Below are 25,392 nucleotides of genomic sequence, written 5' to 3'. Positions count from 1 at the left end.
ATCTGGGGATCCATAGTTCAAGTGTGATGTGGGAGAGGTGGGAAACCAGCAGTGCAAAGTCAGAAGATGCAGGTTCAAATCCCACCTCAGGCACTTAGTGTCGCAACCCTGAGAAAATCATTTTCCTGTCTGTGCTTCAACTTTGCCATCTATAAAATAAGAAGGGGAGATTTGACAGCTTCTGAGGTCCCTCCTAGCTCTAAATCTATGATCCTGTAAGCTTTAGGATGAACCATTAATACATGATTAATGTATTAATAAAAGTAATGAAAATAGTAATATCATTAATAAAAGCGTATAACCCTAAGCAAGTCACATAACCTATCTGAGCCTCAGTTTCCTTATCTGCTAAAAGGAGAAAATAACAATGATTATTATTAATAAAAATGACTGACATTTATAAAGTACTTTAAGATCTAAAAGGGTCTTTAGAGGAATCATTTCATAAGGCTCATAAGTGTATGTTGTTATTCACTCGTGCCTGGCTCTACATGATCCCATGCACTTTCGTCCATGGGGTTTTCTTGGCAAAGAGAGTGGTTTGCCATTTCCTTCTCCAACTCATTTTTACAGATGAGGAAACTTAGGCAAACAGTTAAATGACTTGCCCAGGGTCCCACAGCTAGCGAGAAAGACACACAGAGAGAAATAGTATTGTAGCCCTCAAAGAGATGGCAAATGGAAGGTGGGAAGACTGATTTAGTAAGAAGCCTTATAATGGCCAGGCTAGCAATAGGAGAAACTGAGTGAGGTGTTAGCTTAAGTGGCAAATATTTAGCACTATGCTACACTCTAACAAGGGTGGAGAATCTGAGACCACGAGGCCACATGTGGCCCTCTAGGTCTTCAAGTGTGGCCCTTTGATGGAATCCAAACTTCACTAGATCCAAACTTCACAGAACAAATCCCCTTTGGGGACTGGGAAGTTTGAATTCCATCAAAGGGCCATACTTGAGAACCTAGAGGGCCACATGTGGCCTCAAGGCTGCAGGTTCCCCACCCCTTCCTAGGAGGATAGAAGCCTAATAAATGCACACACATACGTTTTAGAAGATATAGATATACCTACATATGTATGTGTTTATCTCTATCTTCTAAAAGATATATATGAACATATATGTATGTATATATATGTTCATATATATCTATGTATCTTTATATCTTTTAGGGTCTTGCTTTGTGACCCTTCTCTTCTGATTCTCAGTCCGATCCCCCTTCTCTTGCCTAGGGAATCCTTTCCCTGTAGAATATGTTTGTTATTTTTCCATCAGCGGAGGATGGGTTCCTACCGGTCCAGCTACACTCTCATCTAATCTTCCTTGTCAAAACAACTTTGCAAAACTTTGCAAAACAGCTGGCCAGGGTTGGGGGTGCAGTCTGTGAACATGGAAGAAAACAAAGAGCGCTGGGATTAGGTAACTGCCCTGGTGACAGGGAGCTACATTCCTGAAAGAGACAGCTTTAGTTTCCCTCCTGAGCCCCCAAGTGAAGTCAGCCAGGTGCCTGTACTGGCAAGTTGAGGAGGCCTGGGAGATCAGGTGAGATACTGAGTAATATGATCACAAGGTGGGACGTTTCTTGGGGAGCTTAATCCCTGTCACTCTCAATCACATCTCCTATTGACGGTGCCCTTTCCTTAACGAGTCTGTCACTGCTCCTGAATATCAGTGAATCTGGGAGTGCTACTGATCAGGCTGGCCCCGGGATAGGGTGTCAGGCTTCTGGTAAGAGTCAGCCTCTGTGAAAAAGAGATGAGGGGTTTACAAAGTTCTTTTCTTATCACCTCCTTATGATGTAGGTCGGGCAAACTTTCCCACGTCCTCTTTACGGAGGAGAAAATCAGTGCTAACCTGGTTCCTCTCTTGCGGCTTCAAAGAGATGTGAAGGTACCCAGCACACCTGTAACTGGGAGTCAGAACTTCAGCAGGCAATTAGAGGGACAGTGACCCTGTGATCTAGCTACCATGTCCTTGCTCTTCCTCCTAGAGGACACTGACTTTTCCCAGGCTGTCCCCACGCTTGGAATGCTCTGCCTCCTCACCTCTGATTCCCAGCTTCTGCAGCATCCTTCAAGACTCAGCTCTCCTACCCTCAGCAAAAGGCCTTTCCCAGCCTCCTCCTCCACCCCGTACCTCCCATTTACACTGTATGTAATTTATATGCATCTAGTTATTTGCATGTTGTCTCCTCCATTAGAATGTGGATGCTTGAGAGCCTGTGCCATTTTTAAAAAAAATTTTCTTTATATCTTTATTGCTTAGTTCTGAACCTGGAATAAAGTAAGAGCTTAATATATGCTTGGTGACTAATTGACGGTTTATTGACTAACTGAATCAAGAGATGTGCAAGACTGGGTGTTGAGGCAGTAGGGTGCCCTAAGATCTTTCAGTGGGCAGAGGGCATCTGAGCTACCAGCAATGGCTGGCCGGATTTCCAAGAATACTGATGGTACAGAGAAGTGTCTGTCTCTCATCTCTCTTTCTTGATTCTAGAGATAGCAGACATTTCCTTCAACATATACATACCTGTTTATATCTTCTGTTTTAGTTGGTACTGAAGTCAGCTAGATAAAAGATTGATGCTAACTGTTCTTGGCTGTGCGTTCGTTATTTGTGGAGGGAAGGGAAAAAGGGGGAGGGAGGGAAAGAGAGACAGAGGGAGGGAGAGGGAGAGGGGAAGGGGGGAGTGAGAGACAGAGACAAAGAGACACAGAGACAGAGGGAAGGGAGATGGAAGAAGGAGTCAGAGAAGATAGACCTTCGTCTTAACGTCAGGGTGCAAGGAGTCTTTTCCTCCCACCTGAGTGAGAATCTTGAGCTAAATGAGAGTACCAAGTAGCCTTGTTCACTCCTTCATGGCTCTTTTGGCTCTGCTTCTGACTCTGAACTTTGCCACCCTGGAAGATCCCTCCAGCCTTACGGTACCTGCTCCTCTAACTGGCGCATCCCTCCTAGACCCTCGATTTTGAGAAAGCCCCCATTTTCCTGTTGGCTTCCTTCCTGACTCTCCCGATTTCCCCACTATGACTCCAAGTGGGAACGTTTTTCATGCCCCTCCCCCCTTGCACCTTTTATCTGTTATCTTTCTGCTGTTTGGATATAAGTAATCTCCTTGAGGGCAGGGGCTGTCTTTCTTTTTGTTTATGTTTGCATTCCAAGTACTTAGCCTGTGCTTGCTACATAGTAAGCATTTAATAAATGCTTCTGTACTCAATAATTATTTATTATTTAGGAAGCAGCTAGGTGGCACAGTGGCTGTAGCACTGGGCCTGGAGTTGGGAAGAACTGAGTTCAGGTTCGGTTTCAGACACTTGTGTGACCCTAGGCAAGTCACTTAACCTCTGTTTGCCTCAGTTTCTTCAAATGTAAAGTGGGGCCTCTAACAGCACCTACCTTCTGGGATTGTTGATGATTGGTAAAACCCTTGGCAAAATGGTTGGCACATAGGTGATATATAAATGCTTATTCCCTATTATTATATTTTGTATAATCTTAAAGCAGTATGTTAATGCATTCATCCCCCTCCCCCAAGTTGGAAAGGGAGCTAACTGCCATGGCTATCTGCTGGAGGGCGTTTCTTTATTTGTTTAACACCCAGGCCCCGGCCCCGGCCCCTGCCCCTCCCCCTCCCCTCCCCCTCCCCCATGAACTCAAAGGGCGTTCTCTCAGAGGGCATTGACTACAGAGCGAATCTTTCCTGGTGGGTCCCCAGGGAGCACCTGTAAAGTCCAGCCACACCTACATTCCAAGGTTGGGGAAGGGATCCCCCCCCTCCCCCGCAGCTCAGGAGATGAACCATCTTTGTTTCACCTTCTGTCCTCGAAGGCAAATGGCTACACCCCACTTATCAGTGACGTGCTGCACAGCCAGGAAATGCCGGAGATGGGATTTAAGCCCAGGTTTCTTTTGGTTGCAGGCTTTATGCCCTTTTTCTGCTATATACCGCGTGACTCTGCCCAACTTTCAAAGATTAGCATTCATTAAATTTGCCATAAAACTAGAGCTCCAGTAACCATCATTATTCTTGCTTTGATGATTCCGAGGGCCCTTCTTGACCTTGCAAAGCCTCTGCTTTATCATCAGGAACAGCACGGGCTAATTTGCGTATGCAAGTGCTGGTTAGTTTGGAGGTTTGGCGGAATCTGTGATTCTGTTGGGCCAGGAAACTCCTTGGTCACAAACTCCTTTGACCCACACAGATGGGCCACTTCTCTCTAACTCACAGTCTTAGCAAATTGCAACACTGAGATGTCAAGTGATTTGCCCGTGGTCCCGAAGAAAGTATGCATCAGAGGCAGGCGGTACTTGAACTCACATCTATTTGATTTCATGATCAACACTGTGCTCACTGTGTCACGTTATATTTCATTGGTAAGTAGAGATTTCCAAATGAGAGAATGATGGAAAAACTAGCTTTTTTCTATTTTCTAAAACAAACCAAAGAACTACAGTGCTATCTACTGGGGATGACCCCCTCTATTTTCCCATTCAGGTATTCTGAAAGGCAAGAAAGAAACAGACTGAGCACAGGAGGGAGCTCAGGGGCCAGAAAAGGAGCCTAAGGAGAGGGGGGAGGGAGAGAGGGGCCAAATGGGGGGGGAGGGGGAGAGTGAGATTAGCCGGGCAGAGGAGGGTATCTGAAGGTACAAGAAGGCGAATAGGCAGCCGGTGATGCTTGTGTTGTACTGGATGCCACGATCAAAACACTCAAAGAAAATGGAGAGAGGCGACAACAACGATTTGCCCTCTGAGAGGCGGCTCCCAGCAGAGCAAAGCAGGCGGAAGCGGGAGTCCTAAGACTAGTTCACTAGTAGAACCTTAGGCAAATCCCTTCCCTTCTGAGCTTCGGCTGAAATGGGGACAATAACACCGGCACTATTTTCTCACAGAGTTACTGTAAATGAAATATTTTATAAGTTGTAAAGTACCATGCAGATATTTTTACAGATATAGTATTAATAATATAAATTTATTTAGCACCTTGGAGTTTACAAAGACACACACATCCTCATTTGGATACATACACATGCTTACACACACACACATCTCATTTGATTTGATCCTGTGAGGTAGGTGTTATTATTATGCCCAATTTACAGATGAGGAAACTGAGGCTGAGAGAAATTGAATGACTTGCCCAGGTTCACAAAGTTAGTCTGAGGCAAGATTTGAGCTCCAGTCTTCCTGGCTCCAACGCCAACACTCTATTTACTACTCTACCAACTGTTTATTATTGTTTTTATGATTACTCTTATAGTGATAAGCTGTAAACCTCAAGGTGCTATATAAATATATATTGTTAATGATATGTCTGTAAAGATATTTGTATATTACTTTACAACTCATAGCTTTTTGTGACCCTGAGCTTCTCTCTGAAACAAAGGTCCACATTTGTAAAACCAATATTCTTTCAGTCAAGTCAAGTCAGCAAACATTTAATAAGCACCTTCTGTGTGGCAAGCTCTATGCTAAATGCTTGGGATACAAAGATAGGCAAAAAATAGTCTGCCCTCAAGGGGCTTGCAATCTAATGGGGAGTCAGTGATGCCGTTTGGCCCAAGTCTTTGGAAAACTGAAGCTGAGGCCCAGCCAGAAGTCAAAAGGGCAGCCAGTGGGTGGAATTCCAAAGGAGAAGCAGCAATGGGGGGGCCTATTGGATAGAACACTGGACTTGGACTCAAGAAGACCTGAGTCTGAATCTTGTCTCAGATACTTATTTATTATCTGTGTGACCCTGAGACAGTCACTCTCTCAGCCTCAGTTCCCTCATCTGTAAAATGAGGGTGATAGTAGCCCCTTACACCACAGGATTGTTGGGAGCATCAAATGAAATAATATATGTAAAGTGCTTTACGAACCTGAAGCTCTATGCAGAATGCTAGCAATTATTATAAAAATAGTCGTCATCTGTAACATTTTGAGGCTTACAAAACCTTCAGATTCATTGTTTTGTCATTATTCCCTATCTCCTTGGATCCTCACGACAGCCGGTTATTATTCATTATGATTTCCCCCAGATGACTTTGGCTGAATCACGACTTCTCCAGGTGCAGTCCATGGAATACAGATGAGGCAGTGTGGTACAGTGTGGTGCAGTGTGGTGCCATGAGTAGAGTTCTGGACTTGCAGTCAGGAGACCTGGATCTGAATCTCTAGAGGCAGGTCTTGTCTCCTCTCTTAGCCTCAGTTTCCTCCTCTGTAAAATGAGGATAACTAAACTCCCCGCCACCCCCCCCCCAAACTCCCTGACAGTGAATTTGTGAGGAAAGCAGTTTTGTTCACTCGGCCCTGGGTGCCAGAGAAATGGAAGCAATCATTCTTGTTTTTTGGGGGGCAGGTGTCTGGTAAATATGGAAACTGTTATCTCTGGACCCAGCATGCTCCTTTCCTCTCTTTTACTGAAGGACCAATGGCATTGTCTGGACGGTCTGTGCCCTGTAACTCCTCAGTGTACGTAAACACGGTCATTATGCTGATAGCTGGCTATTTTGGGTGCCCAGAGAATAACGCCAGTGTTCTCAGTGGCACTATTGGTTATCACATCTCTGCTAAGCAGGGGCTTCTGGCTTCAGAAAAGCAATGAGATAAGAAGGGGAAGTGATTCATTTGTGCTGCATGCTCCAGCACCAGCCTGGGGAAGTGACAGATCGACATGTCTGTGGAGAGTGGCCTTGATGTTGTGCAGGCCACAGCCCTGGCTGTGAAGGAAGCAGCCTTCTCTGGGGCCCTCAGGTTGGCCCACACTGCACCTGCTCCAGGGAGTGTATGCTCTACTGACATCTCAGCTCCTGCTGCCTTTTCTCTGTTCCTCCTGCCTTTATTTTCATATAGCATTTACATTTACACGTAGCACTTTTCCTGCAGTGTCCCCCTACCCTGTGATGCAAGCAGTGCACATGTTATTACCCCCACTTTACAGAGGAGGAAAACTGAGAAAGGAGAAAGGAACTCACATCTGGGAAAACTTGAAATGCCTCTCCAGCTTGGGCTTGATGGCAGATAAGGATTCTGAGAAGTGACTGTGAAGAGAGAGTGCATTCCAGGCACTCTCAGCTTCAAGTTGGGAGGAAAGTGAGTAGTCTAGTTTAATCATTTGACCAATTGTTAAGTATTTATTAAATACCTGCTATATTTCAGGCACCATACTGGGTACTAGAGATACAAAAACAAAAGCATCTGCCCTCAAGTACCTTACAATCTAGCTGGAGGAGATAGTATGCATATGCATAAATATGTGTGTATATATATGTGTATATATATATATATATATATATATATATAACATATATGTGTAGATATGTGTGAATACAAATGTATACAAAATAATTTGGAGGGAGGAAGGCTTTAATGTGCAGAAGAATGAGGGTTGGCTTCCTACAGAGGCCTCACATGAGCTGAGCCTGGCTAGTAGAGTACATAAAAGGGAAAAATGTGAAATCAGGTTGGAAAGCTAGTGTGGACTCAAATTGGGAAGGGCCTTAGATGTCAGGCTTATTGTTCTTGGGGTAATAAGGATCCCCTGGAGATATTTTCTTTTAAACAAGTTTTTTTTTTAATATTTTCTGTTTCTTTCATCCCCATAGTACCCCTGAAGGTTCTGAGTAGGGGAGTAGCATTCTCCAACCTGTGGCCTTAGTAAAATGACTTTGGTGGCTGTGCAGAGAAGACTTTGGAGAGCAGCAGAAAAACCGATTGGGAGACCATTGTCACAGTCCAGTTATGAGATAAAGGAGGTGGCAATGTGAGTGGACTGCTAGGAGAATTTCCAATGTGATTGAGTAGACAAAACTCATAACCATGAAAAAAAAAGTAAGGAAGCAAAATCTTGATTAAGCGATAGAGGTTGTAAATGTAGGAATTCAAAGGAAGAAAGGAAAACAGAAAGAACTGAATTGTTTAGAGTAGTTGGGGAAGGCAAATCAAAAGAGCCACCAAACATCAGAAATGGAAGGGACCTCAGGACCCACTCATCTAATAAACATTGGATAGCTGGAATGGAATTAAATTCAGATGTCCTCATTTTACAGAGGCCCAGAAGGGGAAATGATTTGTCCAAGGTCACTTAATGAATTTATGGCAAAGATGGGACTCTGGCACATTTCTCTTGACTGCCAGCCTAGTGTTAATCTGGATTTCAAAAGATGTGCAGAATGGCCAACAGGTGAGGAAGAGGCATTTCAGGCCAAGGGAGCAGAATGAGTGAAGGTATCCAGGCAGGGATGAAAATGGCCTGTTGGAAGGCCAGTCGGGCACAGATCCCCTGGAGTGGAGCCTTGGTGGATAGTGGGGAGGAAAAGCCAGAAGGCCCATGGGAAGACCCTTCTTCCGCCGTGTGTCGGTACTACTTTCAAACGTTCTCACAGACTGTGGAGTTGGAGGAGACATCGGAAGTCATGTAGTCCACACTGCCCATCGTGTGGCTGCGTCTCCTCCTGAGGCCTCAAACAAAAAACAAAAGGCGGAGAAGCCCACTGGTTCTTATCCTTGCGTTCCCAAACTTTGCATGACTGCTCTTGAATTTGTCTGTTTTGATTAATTCCAAACTCACCACAGTGTATGCTAGAAATGTTAACTTTGTAGACAAACATTAAACATGGGAAAAGTAAATAAAACCAAGTCCTGTGGAGTTGTCCTTGTGGAATGCAGAGGCAGAAAGAATCCCCAGCCCAGCCCCTTTGTCCCTCTGGTATTTTAATCTCTGCTGAGGTTTTTTTTCCTTTTTTTTTTGGGGGGGGTGTTAGGGTTGTTATTTTTTTTTTAATTGCTGTTGCTTTTAGAAAGTCCTTTTGGCATCCATTTGTTGGGCCTGTTATGGTCCTTAGCGTTCCAGAAGTCACCGTATCATTGGAAAGGATAGTCGACCGGAGTTCACCTCCTGCCTTGGGCTCTGGCTGGCTGTGGGAGAGACCATGGGCCAGTCAGTTTGTGATAGTTCTTTCAGGGCTGTACCTGCTAGGCTGGAAGAGACCTTGCTAATCATCTAATGCGACCCCTTCTTTTTAGAGGTTAGGAAACCTAGGCCAAACATTTCAGAGGTGTAGCGGGCAGGCCCTCCCCACTCCTTTTGCAAATGGGCCCCCCAAAGGTGCTCCCAGGTCGGGGCACCTTGTGGGTATGTATCAGCATCCACTCAGAACCATGGCTCATGAGCGCCTATCAAAGTGTTTATATTTCATGAGACAGCCAGAAGGGACACATTTATTGCCTGTCACAAAGTGAGTACCTACTAGATGCTTTTTGATACATTGGTTTATGAGTTTAAGACAAGAGACATTTAATTCAACAGCGTAGCAAGGTAACTGACAGATTTCCACATATATACTTGGAGTATATTTGCCTATAGGTAGAAGAAGCACTCACACAGGAAATGCATGTGACCTTGGAGGACCCATATTGAGCATGTATGTAGGGACATGTGGCCAGGATTATCATACCTCTAATGCCATGTAGCTACCAATGTCTCCTGACAGTGTCATCGTGCTGCTGTCTATTGGGCTTTGCCTACAGAGGCTCAGGTCATTTCCACTTTCTGGAGTGTCTGTCCTCCTCTGGTTAAAGAGGACCAGACCTGTTCTCTCCTCTCATCATCTGCTCTTCAGCTCATCTGCTGCTTTGTGCTATCATCTACTGGAGGTAGCCCCTGCTAAACCCATCTCTGCCAAGGGAGAGCTAAGATTCTTGTCAATGCATAACTCTGCAACCAGGTTAAGATTACATCTATTCTTTTGACAGATTTCCCCCTATTACTCTCAAGACCTTTGGCCCAAAACAACTAACTGATTTGGAATTACAAAATTCCTTATAGCTCATGTTAATTCTCCAGGTGTCTGCATACACCAAAGCAGAAAATGTATGGAGTCTGTGGTAACAGTGCTCCTATGATGCCCCCTGCTTGGTATGCAAATATGTCTAAAGGGCAAGAACAGATGGGCCAGGTGAAGCTGGCAGGGCCATTGAGCCCCTTCCCTGTTCCACACTGTCTTTATCATGCAAATCTGCTCCAACAAAATTGCCAGCTCAAATCTCACTGGCCTCTTGACAGGAGTCTGATGGTCACCACCAGCTTCCGTACTGTCTTTAGAACCTGTGACAGGCAGCCATGGAGCAGAAGCAGCACCTGGACTAGGGGACTAGGGACTTGGACGCTTGTCCTGCCTGGGTGATGCACAAGTCACCCAAGTTGCCCCTTCATACCTTCCCTGCTGCCTCTGCCAAATGGTATCATCTTTATTGACCTCCAAGGTTTCTGACAGGTCTGACCATCTCACACCTAATATCCCTTCCATGTTCTAAGGACGTTCTGTGTTCTAAGGCCCCTTCTGGTTCTGAGCTCTAAGGTTCCTTTCTCTGAGCTCTGACATTCTAAGAGTTGACATCAGTAGCAGAAGCAACAGTATCTGCCACTCTAGTACGCCTGGGGCGGGGGCAGGGGCAGGGAGGGTAATAGGGATCCCCAGGGAGCAGGTACCACAGTGTTCTTTTTTCACTGCTGCGCACCGGGAGCCAGTGTCCTTTCCTGGCCTTAGCCTACACGTGGCACCCTTTGTTTGGTGTCTTCTTTGCTGTCCAGCTGAGATCCTTTCACATGTCCGGGCACATACAGCTCCTGTTTGTTTTGTGCCCACGGCCAAATTGTTTTCCAAGCAATGCTTGGGAAAAACTGAGCAGAAAAAATTTAAGCTTTCCCTGGTTAAATAAACAATTAAAGCTCTGCAGGAGTGAGGGGGCAGCATCACCATGAGTGTCCCCATCACTGTAGGAAACATGCTGTACAAGGTTCATTTCTTCTGCTGAGGTACAGGAGTCATTGGTTTCAATTATTCGTTGGTGGTGGAGCCTTTCCTTCTGCAACAAAGCTGTGGCATCAGATTCCTGGCTGTGTATTCAGGGAGAGACTGACTTAGCCCCATGGGGTAGAGCTGGGGCTTTGTGGTCTCTCTTGGCAATTTCATGGCTGATTTTGGATGAGATCAAAATATTTCTGTAAGAAGGTTGGTGGGCAAAAAATCAGCGAGCAGACTTACATCCTGGGGCAGGGGCAACAGCCCTAGATTGGGATGACACTCCATCTCCAGTCTCTGGGGATTTTGAGTGGCTCTGCTCCATGTCTGAAATACTCTCTCCTCATCTTTGCCTTCTGGCTTCCTGAAATTTCCAGCTAAAATCCCGTCTTTTACAGGAGTCTTCTCCTAATCCCCGTAATGCCAGTGCCTTTCCTCTGCTGATCATCTCCAGTGTAGCCCATCTGTTATCCTGTTTGTACTAAGCCGTCTTCATGTTGTCTCCCCCATTAGACTGTGAACTCTTTGAGAGCACAGACCGACTTTCCTTGTACCCCCAGAACTTGGCATGTAGTAGGTGTTTGATAAATGTTTATGGACTGATTCAGCTGAATCCCAGCTCGGCTTCTTGTTGCCCATGGAATGATAACCTATATGAGAAGCTACACCCCGTGTGTCCATGAGGAAACCATTCCCATCAATTACCTTACTGTGCTGTGCAATTAAATATCTCCTCTTCACTGAACCTCACCTTCCATTCTTAAAAAATGAGGAGCTGGTTCTTAACCTGGCATCTGTGAACATGCTTTTAAAAATGTTTTGATAACTATGTTTCAGTATAATTGGTGCCCTGTGTAATTCTCTGTATTTTATTTTATGCATTTAAAAACTTTATTCTGAGAAGGGTCCACAGCCTTCATCAGACTGCCTGACAGAGGGATCCAGGACACAAAAAAGGTGAAGAACCCCTGGAGTAGATGATTCTGACTACTTTTCTAGTCCTAAATCCTATGAATCAAGGTACGCAAGCAGTATATATGTAGACATATATACACACAGTGGAATTTGAGGGGCCTTGAAGGTCTCCTTCCTAAAATAGCATCCCCTTTGTGCCTGCTATGATAATGAAAATTCCACAATTAGAAACTCATTTCTTTGAAACTGCTATTGACATCTAATACCGCTGGGAAAGTTCACCCTGGAAGTCAGCATGGCATGTGGGGGGAAAAGCAGTGCTGTATGATGTTGGGTGAATCACTCAGTCTTCTTGGACCCTCCTTTTCATGAGCGGTAAACTGAGGTAGAGCTAGGGGGGAAGGCCCTAGAGATCAAATAGTCCGGTGCTCATATGTTACAAACAAGGAAATGAAGCCCAGAGAGGAAGTGCCTTGCTCCATGGAAATCACTGCAGAGTCAGAGCTGGGGTTCAGTGGCAGTTCTGAGATGCTGGCCAGCTTTGACTACCGCACAATGGTGTGTCATTCATGAGTGTGCTATTAATCAGAGCAGGGATAGAATGATCACCAAATCACAGAATCTCAGTGTGGAAAGGGACCTTGAAAACATTCGAGATTGTGTTGTCTTTGACCAAGAATCCCATCTACAGCTTTGCTAGCAAGTGGCCATTGATTCCCTGTTTGAAGACCTCCCCTCATCTTCTAAGACAACCTCATCAGCTTCAGTTGTTAAAATGTCTTGATTTACAATAGCCATAGGTCAACCACGGCATGGCAACTAGGTGGAGCAATGTATGGAATGCTGGGCTTGGAGTGAGGAAGACCTGAGTTCAAATATAGCTTCAGAAACTTACTAGCTGTATGACCCTGTCAAGTCACTTAACCTCTGTCTCAGTTTCCTCAGCTATAAAATGGAAATAATAATAGTACCTCTCACACAGAGTTGTTGTGATGATCAACTGAGATAGTATTTGTAAAGTGCTTAGCACAGTGCCTGGCACATAGTAGGTGCTTCCTTCTTCCCTTCCTTCCTCCCTTCCTTCCTTCCTCCCTCCCTCCTTTCCTCCCTCCCTCCCTCCTTTCCTTTCTCCCTTCCTCCCTCCATCCCTTCCTTCCTTCCTTCCTTCCTTCCTTCCTTCCTTCCTTCCTTCCTTCCTTCCTTCCTTCTTTCCTTACTCCTTTCCTTCCTTACTCCCTTCCTTTTCAATGTGTTATCAATGGGCCAACAAGTACCCAGAGCAAGCATACTCATTCAACCCCATCAAGGAGATGTCATCAGCCACCTTACTAGTGGGTTTAACTTAATGTAAAGCAGTTTTTCTTTACATGGCCTGAAATCTCGCCTCAATGTTTGACTGTTGCTCTCGATTCTGCCCTCTGGGTACAAATAGAAGAAATCTAGCCTCTCCTCCAAGTACTTGAAAACAGCCTTCATTTCCGCTAGGTCTTCCCTTCTCCAAACTAAACCATCCCTAGGTTCTTCAACCTAACCTGCCATGGCCCGACCTCTGGTCCTTCAGCATCCTTCTCTGGGTCCACCCTGGAGGCCCAGGCCTCCTTTGGCCAGCACACCCAGCCTGAATACAGAGCACCAGATATGGTCTGACCAGAACAGATGTGAGCTGGAACATCCTCTCCCTTGTTTTGGCTGCTTGGCTGCTCAAAGAGCATTAGCTCTTTGGCTAGCAATGGGATGCTATTGACTAGAATTGAGCTTGCCATCCAAGACCTTCCTCATTTTCCTCCCTATAAACAGTTATCTGCCCATACTTTCATCATCCTGTACCTATAAAGTTATTTTTTTTAAATCCAAAAGTAAAACTTTACATTTATCCCTATTAAATTTTATCTAATTAGATTTGGGCCACCACTTAAATCAGTTAAGATCTTTTTGGCTCATAATTCTACTATCCAACAGGTTAGCCACCCTTCTAAACTTTTTACCTTGTGAATTTGACAAGGATATCTTCAGTGCCTTTATCCAAGTCCTTGATAAAAATATTGAGTGGCACAAGGCCAAAGATCGATGCCTGGAGCCAGTTAATTTTTGTCTTAAATGTATTAATGCATTTTGTTTTGAACCAACAGACAGTTCCCCAAGGTAATGGACTTGAGGATGAAACCTTTATTCTGGTTTTGAAGAGATCTCCTTATATAAGGTATGAACACATACCTTATGGGATATGATGGTAAATGCTTAACAGTCAGCTGTCTTGGGGGGGAATGTATGCACAACTCACTTTTAAGTTTAATCTGCATTATTAAAAATTTCTCCATCACTTTAAAAAAATCTAACCAATCAGAAAAACAATAAATCAAAACCCAATTTTTACATTTGCCCATTTTTAGTGCTCACATTGAAAATTCTACAATCTGCTCTCCCAAGTAGTACGAACTGGCTCGAGCATGCTTCTGTGCCCATTAACACCACTAGTGGGATGATTGATGACATCTCCTTAATAGAGTATGAATGAGTCTGCTTATACTGGAGACTTGTTGGCCCATGGACACCATTAAGAATGATTGGCTGAATCATGGTATTATAAATCAAGACATTTTAGAGGGAACGAATGACTCTGTTGGAAAGACCAGACCTGAGAGAGCTGAGCTTAGTCAGGCCAGAGCTGAGAAAGGGACTGCACACAGAAAGCAGCCCTGGGAGGCTGGAGAAGGAGGGTGGACCGCCCTGTATACATACCCTTTTCCAGGGAGTCTCTGGGCCCCAGAGATGGCTGCTATGGAAGACAGGGGTCAAGGAAGGAAGGAGAGAGTGCCTAGAGGAGGAGTGAGGCAGTGGGAAAGTTCTTAGACCCTGCATCCTGTAGAGGGGAGAAAAGAGAAGTCCTATGCAAGTGGTTGAACCAAGACTCCCAGACAGGAGCAACAATATGACCCCAGAGACAGACCCCCAGGACCCAACAAAGCCACGAAGCACAAGGAACAACCCAGAGGTTACCCTCTGCTGCTGCTGTGGATCGTGCAAGTTGTGCTTTTAGGAGTGGGGGGAGGCAGAAGGATTTAGTTTTTAGCAAATATGTTTCCTTGTTGGGGCATCTTACTCATAGGATGGTGGAAGGGAGAGGGAACAAACATTTATTAAGCACCTACTATGTACCAGGAACTGCTAAGCACGTTATAAATGTGACCTCATTTGATCCTCACAAAACCCCAGGGAGATAGATGTTATGATCCTCATTTTACATTTGAGGAAATTGAGGCAATCAGAAGTTGTGTGGCCTGCTCTACAGCCAAGTGTTTGAGGCTAGATTTGAACTCTGGTCTGTCCTGACTCCACCGTACCACATAGCTACCTCTAAGTCTAGAGGACAACATCGGTTCCTGGGGAAGTCGGACTCACTGAAGAGAGAAGGATTGTCTTGATGGCTTTTGGGGTTGGGTATGACTTCTTAGCAGTTTGTGCTTTTTGTGGGGTAAAGTCAAGTCTTTCCTGTGTTCAAGGCATATCATTATCCTGAGTGCTTATAATAGAAGACTCAGGGACATGAACCAAATTCTGTGTTTCCAGGGAAACCCTGGTTGGGAACATGAGCTAAAGGTGGAACCCAGGCCAGCCTATAGCTTGGGGTTCTGGGATGTGGGTTAGTTGTACCAATAAACACCAAAACTTCCCAACCCCCCAAAACACACAAAATGTATTCCCCCTCTCCCTTTCCTCTCTCCCTCCCTCTCTCTCTCTCTCTCTCTCTCTCTCTCTCTCTCTCTCTCTCTCTCTCTCTCTCTCTCTCTCTCTCTCTCTCTTTCCCCCTTACTTTCTCTCCTGTCTTCCTTTTCTCTCCTCCTCCTCCTTTCTCTGTCTCTCTCTCTCTTTTTCTTTCTCTTCCTTCCTCTCTCCCTTCCTCTCTGTCTCTCTGTCTTTGTCTCTCTCTATGTATATATAAGATAATATAATATAGATTTTCTTTTTGCTTTGCTTTCTTTATTCTGCATAAGCTTTTCCAAACCTTTCCATATTTCTCTAAATTCTTCATATTCATCATTCCATACAGTACAATAATATTGTCACATTCATAGACCACAATTTGTTCAGCCATGACCCAGTCATCAGGCAATAGTTTCTTCCCAGCTTCTTGCTATCACCAAGAAAGCTGCAGTGAACATTTTTGACATGTGGCTCCTTTCTTGACGGCAATAACCTTCCTGGGGAAAAGTCCCAGGAATGGATTCCTTTGGTCAAAGGCTAAGAGCATTTTAGCAGGTTTTCTTGCATCTTTCTGCGTCATCTTCCAGAATATTGTTCCCCCTTCCCCATTCCCCGCCACTCCCCTCCCCAATTAAGCTGCCTGTCTTCCCAGGGCTCATGGGTTTTCAGTTACCTTGACTGATAGGAAAGCAAAGCCCTGAAGGGATGGGGTACAGGAAAGCTTTGTGTTTATGTGGTTTTAGGTTCTGAGAATGAGTTGGTGTTAGAGGGAAGCAGGCCTATTCAGAGACCATAGATTACCTTGGAAAGAGGGCTGGATTTTAAATCAGGAGACCTGGGTTTGAATCCAAGTTCTGTCATTAAAGACAGTAGCTGTGCTCAGTCGCCTCATCTATAAAATGGATGTGCTGGTCCATCCATTTGTAGGTTTATATCTAGTCTGAAGGTTGAAGGAAACATAAGGCAGTCAGAGTTGTAGTTTGAGGGGATATTTATTTCAAGAATACACAGGATTAGGAGACAGCTGTATCAACCATGTGACTCCAGTATTCCCAAGTCTGGGGTTCACAGTGAGCAGTGCCAAGCATGAAGGGCTCAGCATCATGTGGGACAGTGACCCAGGGCCGAATGACCCTGTAGTTCTCTCACTGACCAAGGCTTTTTTTTTTCCTTTTTAATATGGGAGAGGGCTAGAGGTTTCTGCCTTGGACACCAAGTGTGAGTGGTTTGTTATATGGTTATGTTATATCCTCCAGCCTTCCTGTGTAATACCACTAGAGCATAAGATTCTAAACTTTGAACTGGGAGGCACCTTCAAAACCATCTGGTTCACAGGTGAGGAAACTGAGGCCCAGAGCGTTTAGGAGGCCTGCCCAAAGATGTAAAGTAGCATCCAGCATACTTCCCATTGCCCCATGCTAGAACTCTCTGTAGAGGGAATGAAACATGGAGCTACCACACCAATAGTTATACTGTTGATGTTGTCCTTCATAATGGGGTTTAATAATTCTCATTCTCCTTGCCTCCCAGACTTGCTGTAGGGATCAAAGAAAATGATGGACATGATGTACTTTGTAACCATAAAGTGCTATAGGAACATATAGCATTATTATTGTTATCACAGTGCCAGGAGAGGGCGGGCATAGGCAGGGCCTGGGATTGAGGTGTCAAAAATAGGTAGAGGGGCCTGGAAGGGGTGGCGAAGCCCTGAAAACAAACTTCGCCAATGTCACAGTTTTGCCTGTAGTCAGTGCTTCTAAGAGAACTATTTGGGGAGAAGCTGGAGCTTCAAGTCGGCATTTCTCAGCGGGCATTTTTCTAGTCTCCTCAGGCATTTTGTTATCCACAGAGCCTGATAATGTGTGGTCCAGCTGGGCACAAGCCCAGCCCATTCAACCTCTGGGAATAAATAGATGACATTGACCTTCTCCAGGCCTTCAGTAACATTCTCTGCTTTCGAGGTTGTAGGAGCTGGAATTCCTGGTGTGGGGGCCTGGCACCGGCTTTGTTAGCAACCTGACCTCAGGGTCCAGGCGGCTCCAGGGATCCAAGATCCCTAGATGCCATTACACCCTTCTGTGAATCTCGTCATGCCACCTGCTTCCTCCTGGGAAGTGGAGGTGGGGAGTGGGCCGCTTCCAGAACCGATTTGATCTCTTTATCCCTCACACCTATCATAGAGCCTTGCAAATAGTAGATGCTCAAAAAACACTTTGGTCAGCTGGTCATCCTGGTACCACAGGGTCTGAGCTTCCTTATGATGTCACATGTGTAAAACTCTTGGCATACCTATATATAGTATTATATGCGTGTTATTGATCATGATGATGAAGGTGACGATGATGAAGAAACCATCTTGGCTGTAGTGAAGGCCTGGGAATCAGAGTAGTAAAGTTGGAAGAGTCATGGACTGAGAGTCAGGAGACTTGGTGTATAGCTCTGGTTCTGTCACTAAATTGCTATGTGACTTTGGGTAAGTCTGGGCCTCAGTTTCCTCAGTAAAATTAGGGAGTAGGATTAGAGCCGTAACTAGCCATTTTTATGCCCAGGGCAAGAGTCATAGGATGGGATCTCAATTTACCTGGAAAGGATCTGATAACTGGGATGGAGAGCTGGGATGTATATGTGTTGGGGGATGGTGGGGAGGAATTAATGGGGATAAAAGGGGTGGAGTGGGGAGGAAGGGGGAATCACATGGTAGCTACCTATTTTATCTGATGGTATCCCTTGCACCTAGAACTCTAAGATGCTTAAAAAATGCTTACCGACTGATGACTTGCTAATTGGGCATGAGTGGGAGCCTGGCTTAGTGGATAGAGGACAAACCCAGGAGTCAGGACAGACTGGACTCAGGTGCTTTCTCTGATACCTACAGATTGTGTGGCTCTAGCAGGGTGAGACATTTAAGCTCTCCATGCCCCAGACAACTAAGGCCATACATATCCAAGCAGGGGTTACTCTGCATTGATAAAGGGAATTTCCTCACTCAGGAGTTCCTCAACCAATGAAATCATAAGTCTGATTCCACTCCCTTCCCCCCTCCCCAAATTATTGCTGACTAATTGCTAAGCTCAGTTGTTTTTACATGACTGGAAGACTGCAGGTACTGGGAGTACCCCACCCCCCATCCAAGTTTATCATCCTGGGACAAAGCTGTGATTGCCTACCCTAGTTACCCCTCTAGGTTAACTTTTTATGTCCCTTTCAGGTCTAGACCCATTATCCTTTCTGAACATTCTCTTTCAGCTTTAGCTTTCTGTGATTTGAGAGCCCCCAATACATCTGACAAGAAGGTTTGCTATTGGTAAGTACCAAAATGTCTCTTTCTAACATTCTGTCCTTAATGTGGATCTGGGGTATTGCTCAGTGAAAAGCATTGAGAACAGAAATGTCTTTAGATGAGTGAGGGGCCTGACACAAGTCACATTGTGTCCTGCCTCTCTTCCTAGACAGGAGTCCCCTTCCTCCACCCCAGTGTCTGGATCTGAGATCCAACAAGAAAAGGGCTCCTCACCCCTCTGCCAAGGTCCCCTCTGGCTGGCCAAAGGCACAATGCTCTCATTGAATGAATTAACCACTGAGTCGTTGCATAACAAGCCCAGTTTAAGACCTGAGGGGTGGGCCCAAGTCTGGAATATAGTCATGTTCTCTCTCATCCACTGCCAGGACAGTTTCAATTGAGGGCAGCATAGAAACACATGCCTCAGATCCTTGATTGCATACATGGGATGCTTAACCACTTAAAACCAATGTGTGGTCATTGCCTGGTGGCAAGGAGCCATCCGTTTGTTTAGGACCTGGGCTCATTAATGTTCAGTCTTTGTTTGCAGGCAGCGCGTGGCCTCATCTGAAGGCCAGATCCATTTGGAATCCACATTGGATGTGGTTGGAAGACAATGCTAATGAATTCTGGGCCAGGTTCTTTCTCTCCTCTCTGGGGAGTTCTCTTGCACTGGGCCTGGGGATATCTGAGTGTGGTTTTCATTTGTATCTTCCTCATTTCCACTGGCAGATAGGCTTTCTATCATCCTGACTTGGATTTGGAGTTAGGAGAGAGGGAATGCAGTTATCAGACGGGGCTGCCCTTGGCAACATGGTAAAGTAGGCAAAGGTGGAATGGGCTCCTCTGCTCTCTTCCCAGCACCTTCCAGGGCTAATGTGTTCAGGGTCAATGGGACTGGCGACATGGTTGAGGCTTCACAGTCTGAGGCCAGTGTTCAGGTGATGATGACAGAACCAATCTGAAGCCATCTTCCTTGGAAAAATGGAGATGAAGGGAGGAAGAGGGAAGGGGCAGAGTTAGAGACAAGCTAAGATGTTTTTGACAGAGCATTGGTTCGGTTTCAAAGAGTATGTAATGGAGTTGGGGGTACTGGCAAAGTTAGCCACAGGCCCCCTGCTCTGCCTTTCACTGCTATAGTCAGCATCCCTTCTGCCTTCTGCCCAGCTCCTGTCTTTTGGCCTCTTCCTCAGGCCTTGGTCTCAACTGGCTGTCAGACAGATGAGGGTATGATGGGAAGAGCACATTGCTAACTCAAGCCTAGATTGATGCCCCCTCCCTCAGCCTCCTCTCCCCTCAATTGGATGGCTCCCAATGCCTTCCTTGACAGAGGGCAGAAACTGGGCTTCCTACTCACTCCATTCTGCATTTGCTGTTCTGCCTGTTCTGCCTGGTTTCAACTCCATGGAGCAAGATGCCCCTTGCTGGAGACGCCCTGGATCCCCCCCCCCACTTCTTGTCTCCTCTTGTGTGTGTCTCCAATCCTTCCCCCCTCCATTAGATTGTAAGCTCCTTGAGGGCAGGAATTGTCTTTTTTTGTTGTTATTTTGTATTCTCAGTGCTTAGCACAGTGCCCAGCACATAGCAGGCATTTAATAAATGTTAATTGGAATAGATTGGATTGGACTGAGCATCAGGACACCTGGTTTCAAGTCCTGGATCAAACACCCTGTCTCTGGGCTTCTGTTTCCCTCCCTGTCTCAGGCCAATGATCCAGGGATTGCTTCACTGGGAATCTAGATGGGGTTGGACAAGATGATCTCCAAGGTTCCTTTCGGCTTTCAGAAATCCCTCCTTTTGCCCACCCTTCCCTAGAAGCCTTTGCATTGTCCCAGGGCAATCCAAATATTTGATTGGCCCAAAAGAAGGGTACAATTTTAGGTCTTATAGCAGAAAGTAAAGGAGATATTGTTGGTTAGTGGAGGAAACCCCACCTGGCGCCCCTCCAATTATCCCACATGGATAGATAGCTACCTCTGTTCCCTTGAGCCTAACTCGTCTCTCTAGGGCTATGGTTTGAGTGACTATATGGGGTATGATATGGCCTCAGTTGGTAAGAAAGGGGGACATCCATTGCCATTGGCTTCCTTTCTTATAATAATAATAATATTTGTAGGGTACTTTAAGGTTTACAGGGTATTTTTTATGTATTATCTCATTTCATCCTTACAATAACCCTGTGAGATAGACCCTCTTATTATCCCCATTTTACAGATGAACAAACCAAGGCTGAGAGAAGTTAAGTGACTTGCCTCTGGTTACATAGGGGAAGGGGAAGGGGAAAGGAAGGGACTAAGCATTTATAGAGAGCCTACTAAGTGCCAGGCACTATGCTAACAAAGCATTTTACAAATATCATCTCATTTGATCCTCACCACAACCCTGGGAGGTAGGTACTATTATTATCCCCATTTTATAGTTGAGAAAACTGAGGCAAACAGAGGTTAAATGACTTGCCCATGCTTACACAGCTAATAAGGATTTGAGATCAAATTTGAACTCAGGTCTTCCTGACACCAGGCCTAGATCTTTTGCTGCCGTGCTATGATGAGGGTCAGGGCTGGACCAGCTCTTAGATCTGATCTGGTCCAACCTCCCCATTTGGCAGATGGGGAAAGGGAGGCTCAAGGATGAGAAGTGAATTACCCAAGGTCACCCAGAGAGTCAAAGGCAAGGCCAAGGCTAGAGCAGAGGTTACCTGATTTAAAGGGAGTTAATTTTCAATGAAAGGGTTCTAAGTAGAAAGAGATTCTGAGGATGCCTCTGAGCTGCAAATCCTGTGTCCTGACACCCACTGCCTTCCTCTCTGAGCCTCGTAAATGGAGACCAAATGAACAGCAAGATAGACTTAAGTTAGACACAGAGAAACCACTAGGAAGAAGGGGGCAGGAGTCATTCTCAATATCTCCTTGGAGAGCAGGAGATGTACCAGTGGACTAGAACCTCTTTGAGGACAAGGACAGTTTTTGGTTTTGTCTTTGCCCCCCAAGCCCCTGGCACAGCCACCACTTAACTTGTCTGATTGGAAATGGATTGGTTTGACTTACAGCTAGCTTCTTGGCACCTACCCCACAGCTCCTCCTCTCCCCCTTGGCTAGAATACTACGTGGGAGCACACCCTTTTTTTCACAGTTTAAGACTACTTCAGTTATTAAAGTGCTTGTTATATCACTTCTAGGACATGAGAAGGGACTTTCCAGGAAGCCAGGGTACACGTGCCCTACACGTTAATCTTTCCCAAAGCACTGCTTTCCATGTGTCTTCCCCCAATCCAAAACCAACCACGGCTCACTCTGTCCCACTGGGTGAAGTTCAGACTCCTTACCCTGCAATGAAAGGTCCTTCCCTGTCCTTTTGATTCTCCCTTCCCCGGTCCCCATTCTGGGCGCTCATCTCTCTTCAAGGCAATCCCTCTCCCTCCTCACTTCCCCTTCCCGACATGCTCATCTCTGCTACTGTGACTTTGCTTACGGCATATCTCCCTTCTTGAGCTACACCCCTGCCCTACCTCTTCCCCTTCTTCCCCCAGTCCAGTCCTGTCAGAAGGCTTAAGTGACTTGGCCAGAATGTCTCAGCTAGTTAGTGGAAGAGCCAGCAGCCAAACTCAGTCCAAAAAATCTTCACTGTTTCATGTTCATTAATCATCTCTCAATCAGACTCCAAGTCTGAAGGGAGCAGCTAGTCTTTGTAACCCTTGTCTTTCCCTAGCATAGTCTTGGGAATCCCACAGGTTCTCAATAAAGAGCATTCACACGCAAGGAAAGAGCCTCAGTTGGGAACCGGGAGATGTGGATTCTCATCTTTGTCCAGTGACCTTGGGTGATTTACTTTACCCCTGGTCTTAGTTTCTCCATCAGTGACATGAGGAGATCCTGATGATTTCTAAATTCCCTTCCAGCTCAAAAAAGAAAAAAAAATTTTTACTTGAGATAAAGGAAGATTTGGAACCTCTTTCCCTAGGGGGCTTTCAGAAATTGAGGTCTAGGAGGGAGAAGGGCTAGACAGATCTGGGCATTGGAGTAGGAAGTGTCATTGGCTGGTAGCTAGAAGACTTGGGTTTGAATCTTGGCTCTGCCACTTAGTAAATGTGTGACCTTAGATCAGTCACTTCCTCTCTGGGCCTCAGTTTTCTCCCCTATAAAATGGGAGCGGGGTAGGATAGGGAGGTAATCATTTCTAAGGTCTCTTCTAGCTCTTACATAATTCAAGTCTGTGATTTGGAGCCTGTAAAGGGTTACCTTTGGACCAAAGTTTCTCAGAGTTCAACTAAACCTTTTTAAAAAATTTTTTCTAAATGAGAAAACACCTTGAAGACAAGATAGCCATGTTTAACATGTTCTTTACTAGGCCTAGCACCCTGTGGGTGCTTATTAACTAGATTACCCGGTAATATCCACATGGCTTTTCACAGCTTCACCAGAGCCTCTTCATGTTTACCTTTGAACTCTACAGCTATGGGGGTAAGTAAACATAACCTACCAGCCCAGAGATGTGACTAGGGTTGGGACAATGGAGCTTTGCCCCAGAGCACTGACAATCGAAGGCACTTATACCATCCTTTGGAAGTTTAGAAACAACTTTAGTTAAGATAGTAAGCCACTAAATGCAGTGTTTCATCTCTGCCCCAGCCCTGAGGGCAGTTACATCCCAAATGACTTCCCTAGCCGAACTTGGTGCAGCTCTCCCCTTGTCCAGTGGCGGGCTCCCCAACAGTAGCCTGGGGTGGGGTGGGGCTAGAATCTTCCCTTTCCACTGGTTGGTGTCCAGGGGTCTCTTCCCGTCATGCTCTCAACTGCACTTCTCTTTCAAAGTCAATGTGAGGGCATGTTTCTTGGCCCAGACACAGTTTATAAAGTGAGTACCAAGGCATCATAGCCCTCCACCATCCCAGACCACCCATCCAACCAAATTGTTTCCGTGTCACAGACCCCCACATTTCAGTCTGCTCAAGCTCTGAAACCCCATTAGACTATGGTGGGCTGAGTAGGGCACTTGGTGTTTACTGGCTAGATTTCTTTCTTAAAGATCATGCATTAAACCCAGTTCACTCAGTTCTCATTGATCCGCCAACAATAGGTCCCTGCCCAAGCACCACTTAGTGGTTATTTTTTGGGCCCTGATGGCTCAGAGTAAATGCAAATAGTAATTGTTTTTCTTTGACCAGCAACCCTAAGGGTCTTCCCTTCCCAATTTGATTTTTTTTTTTATGAAAGGGGCCACCCCTTGACTCACTTCTTAAATAGGCCTAATCAATGGTTGCCTCAGTCAAAGTGAGACCTATAAAAGACCTGAGCTTAAAAAGGCCAAGGTCTCTCACTGCATCCTGGGCCATCTCCAGTAGTCCTGATCTATATCTCACCACTGGACCCAGATGGCTCTGGAGGTGAAAATGAGGCTGGTGACTTTGCACAGCCCTCCCTCACTGAAATCCAATTCAATTACAAGTCACGGCATCACCTCCTGATGTCATGGTCCTCTTCAAGAACGAAGGAAAAACCACACAACAGCCATAATCACAGCTCACAATTCTATAGTGCTCTGAAATCTGTCAAGTGCTGTCCTTAGAATAGTCCCATGAGACAGTAGACCAAGTGACATTATCCCCATTGTACCAATGAAGAATCTGAGCCTCAGAGAGGTCACATGACTTGTCCACTAACACCTACCCAGTAAGTATCTCAGGGAAGATTAGAACCCAGATCCCTTAGTTCAAATTCTAGTGTTCTAGCCACATATCTCTCTAAGAAAGAGCAAGAGGTATACCGTATGCCATTTGAAGCTTCCGGAGAGATAAAAAAGAGAGAGAGAACCAGATGAAGAGGGTGGCTTTCTCACTGGATCAGATTAGAACTTTAAATGACCTACCTCACACAATGGCTATAATAATGAACAACCAGAACACTCATTCTAGTAACTAAAATGGTAAAAACAAAAGGAATCTTGAATAATTCAATGACTAGTCTTCATTCTCAAAGAACAAAATAGTGGAACTCTCTCCTTTCCTTAGAGAAGTGGGGGACTATGGATGCAGAATGTTGCATGCACTGTCAGCCTCAGTTATCTAGTCAGTTGGTTTTGCTTTAACTGTTTTTCTAAAAGGGAGAGACCATGGGGTGGAGGGCAACCTAGAAATTAATGGGATATTAAAAAATAAAGGAATCAATAAAATATGTTTTTAAAAGATTGCCTATCAGATTCCTCAATTGTGCTCTTCCCCTAACTGATAAAAATGGTGGTTTGGCTTTGCTTCCAAGGAAGATTAAGGATGCTTCTCCATGTTATGATCTCAGCCTCATCTCTCCAGCCTACTTCACAGTGCCTGGCACCTAGTGGATGCTTAATAAATGCTTGTTCCACTAATGCATTGTTGGTGGAGTTGTGAAATGATCTAACCATTTTGGAGAACAATTTGGAACTATGCCCAAAGTGCTATAAAATTGTGCATATCCTTTGTCTCAGCAATACCACTTCTAGGTCTATATCCCAAAGAGACCATAAAAACAGGAAAAGGACCCATGTGTACAAAAATATTTATAGCAGATCTTTTTATGGCGGCAAAGAATTGGAAATTGAGGGGATGCCCATCAACTGGGGAATGGCTGAATAAGTTTCCTGAGGGCAGGGACTAGTCAATTGCCTCCTTCTTTTGTCTCCTCCAGTGTTGGGACCTCAATCCCTGATGCATCTGAGAGGCTCATGGTTTCACCAGAGCCTC

The 25,392-nt window shown here is 45.3% G+C and overlaps 1 long non-coding RNA gene across 1 annotated transcript; it reads right to left on the bottom strand.

The window, feature by feature from the left end:
- Positions 1-16,370: 16,370 nt before the first annotated feature.
- On the bottom strand, positions 16,371-22,102 carry LOC144456755 (uncharacterized). The gene is made up of 2 exons (XR_013485823.1): positions 22,003-22,102; positions 16,371-19,648 (listed from the first exon to the last, which is right to left on the bottom strand). It is a non-coding gene; the product is annotated as an uncharacterized LOC144456755 (long non-coding RNA).
- Positions 22,103-25,392: the final 3,290 nt, after the last annotated feature.

The sequence above is a fragment of the Phascolarctos cinereus genome, unplaced genomic scaffold, assembly GCF_003287225.1.
Source record: "Phascolarctos cinereus isolate Bilbo 61053 unplaced genomic scaffold, phaCin_HiC Scaffold_4;HRSCAF=312, whole genome shotgun sequence".
In the NCBI taxonomy this organism is placed as follows: domain Eukaryota; kingdom Metazoa; phylum Chordata; class Mammalia; order Diprotodontia; family Phascolarctidae; genus Phascolarctos; species Phascolarctos cinereus.
Note: the sequence above shows the minus strand (reverse complement) of the source record. Positions and strands in the feature narration are given on the sequence as shown.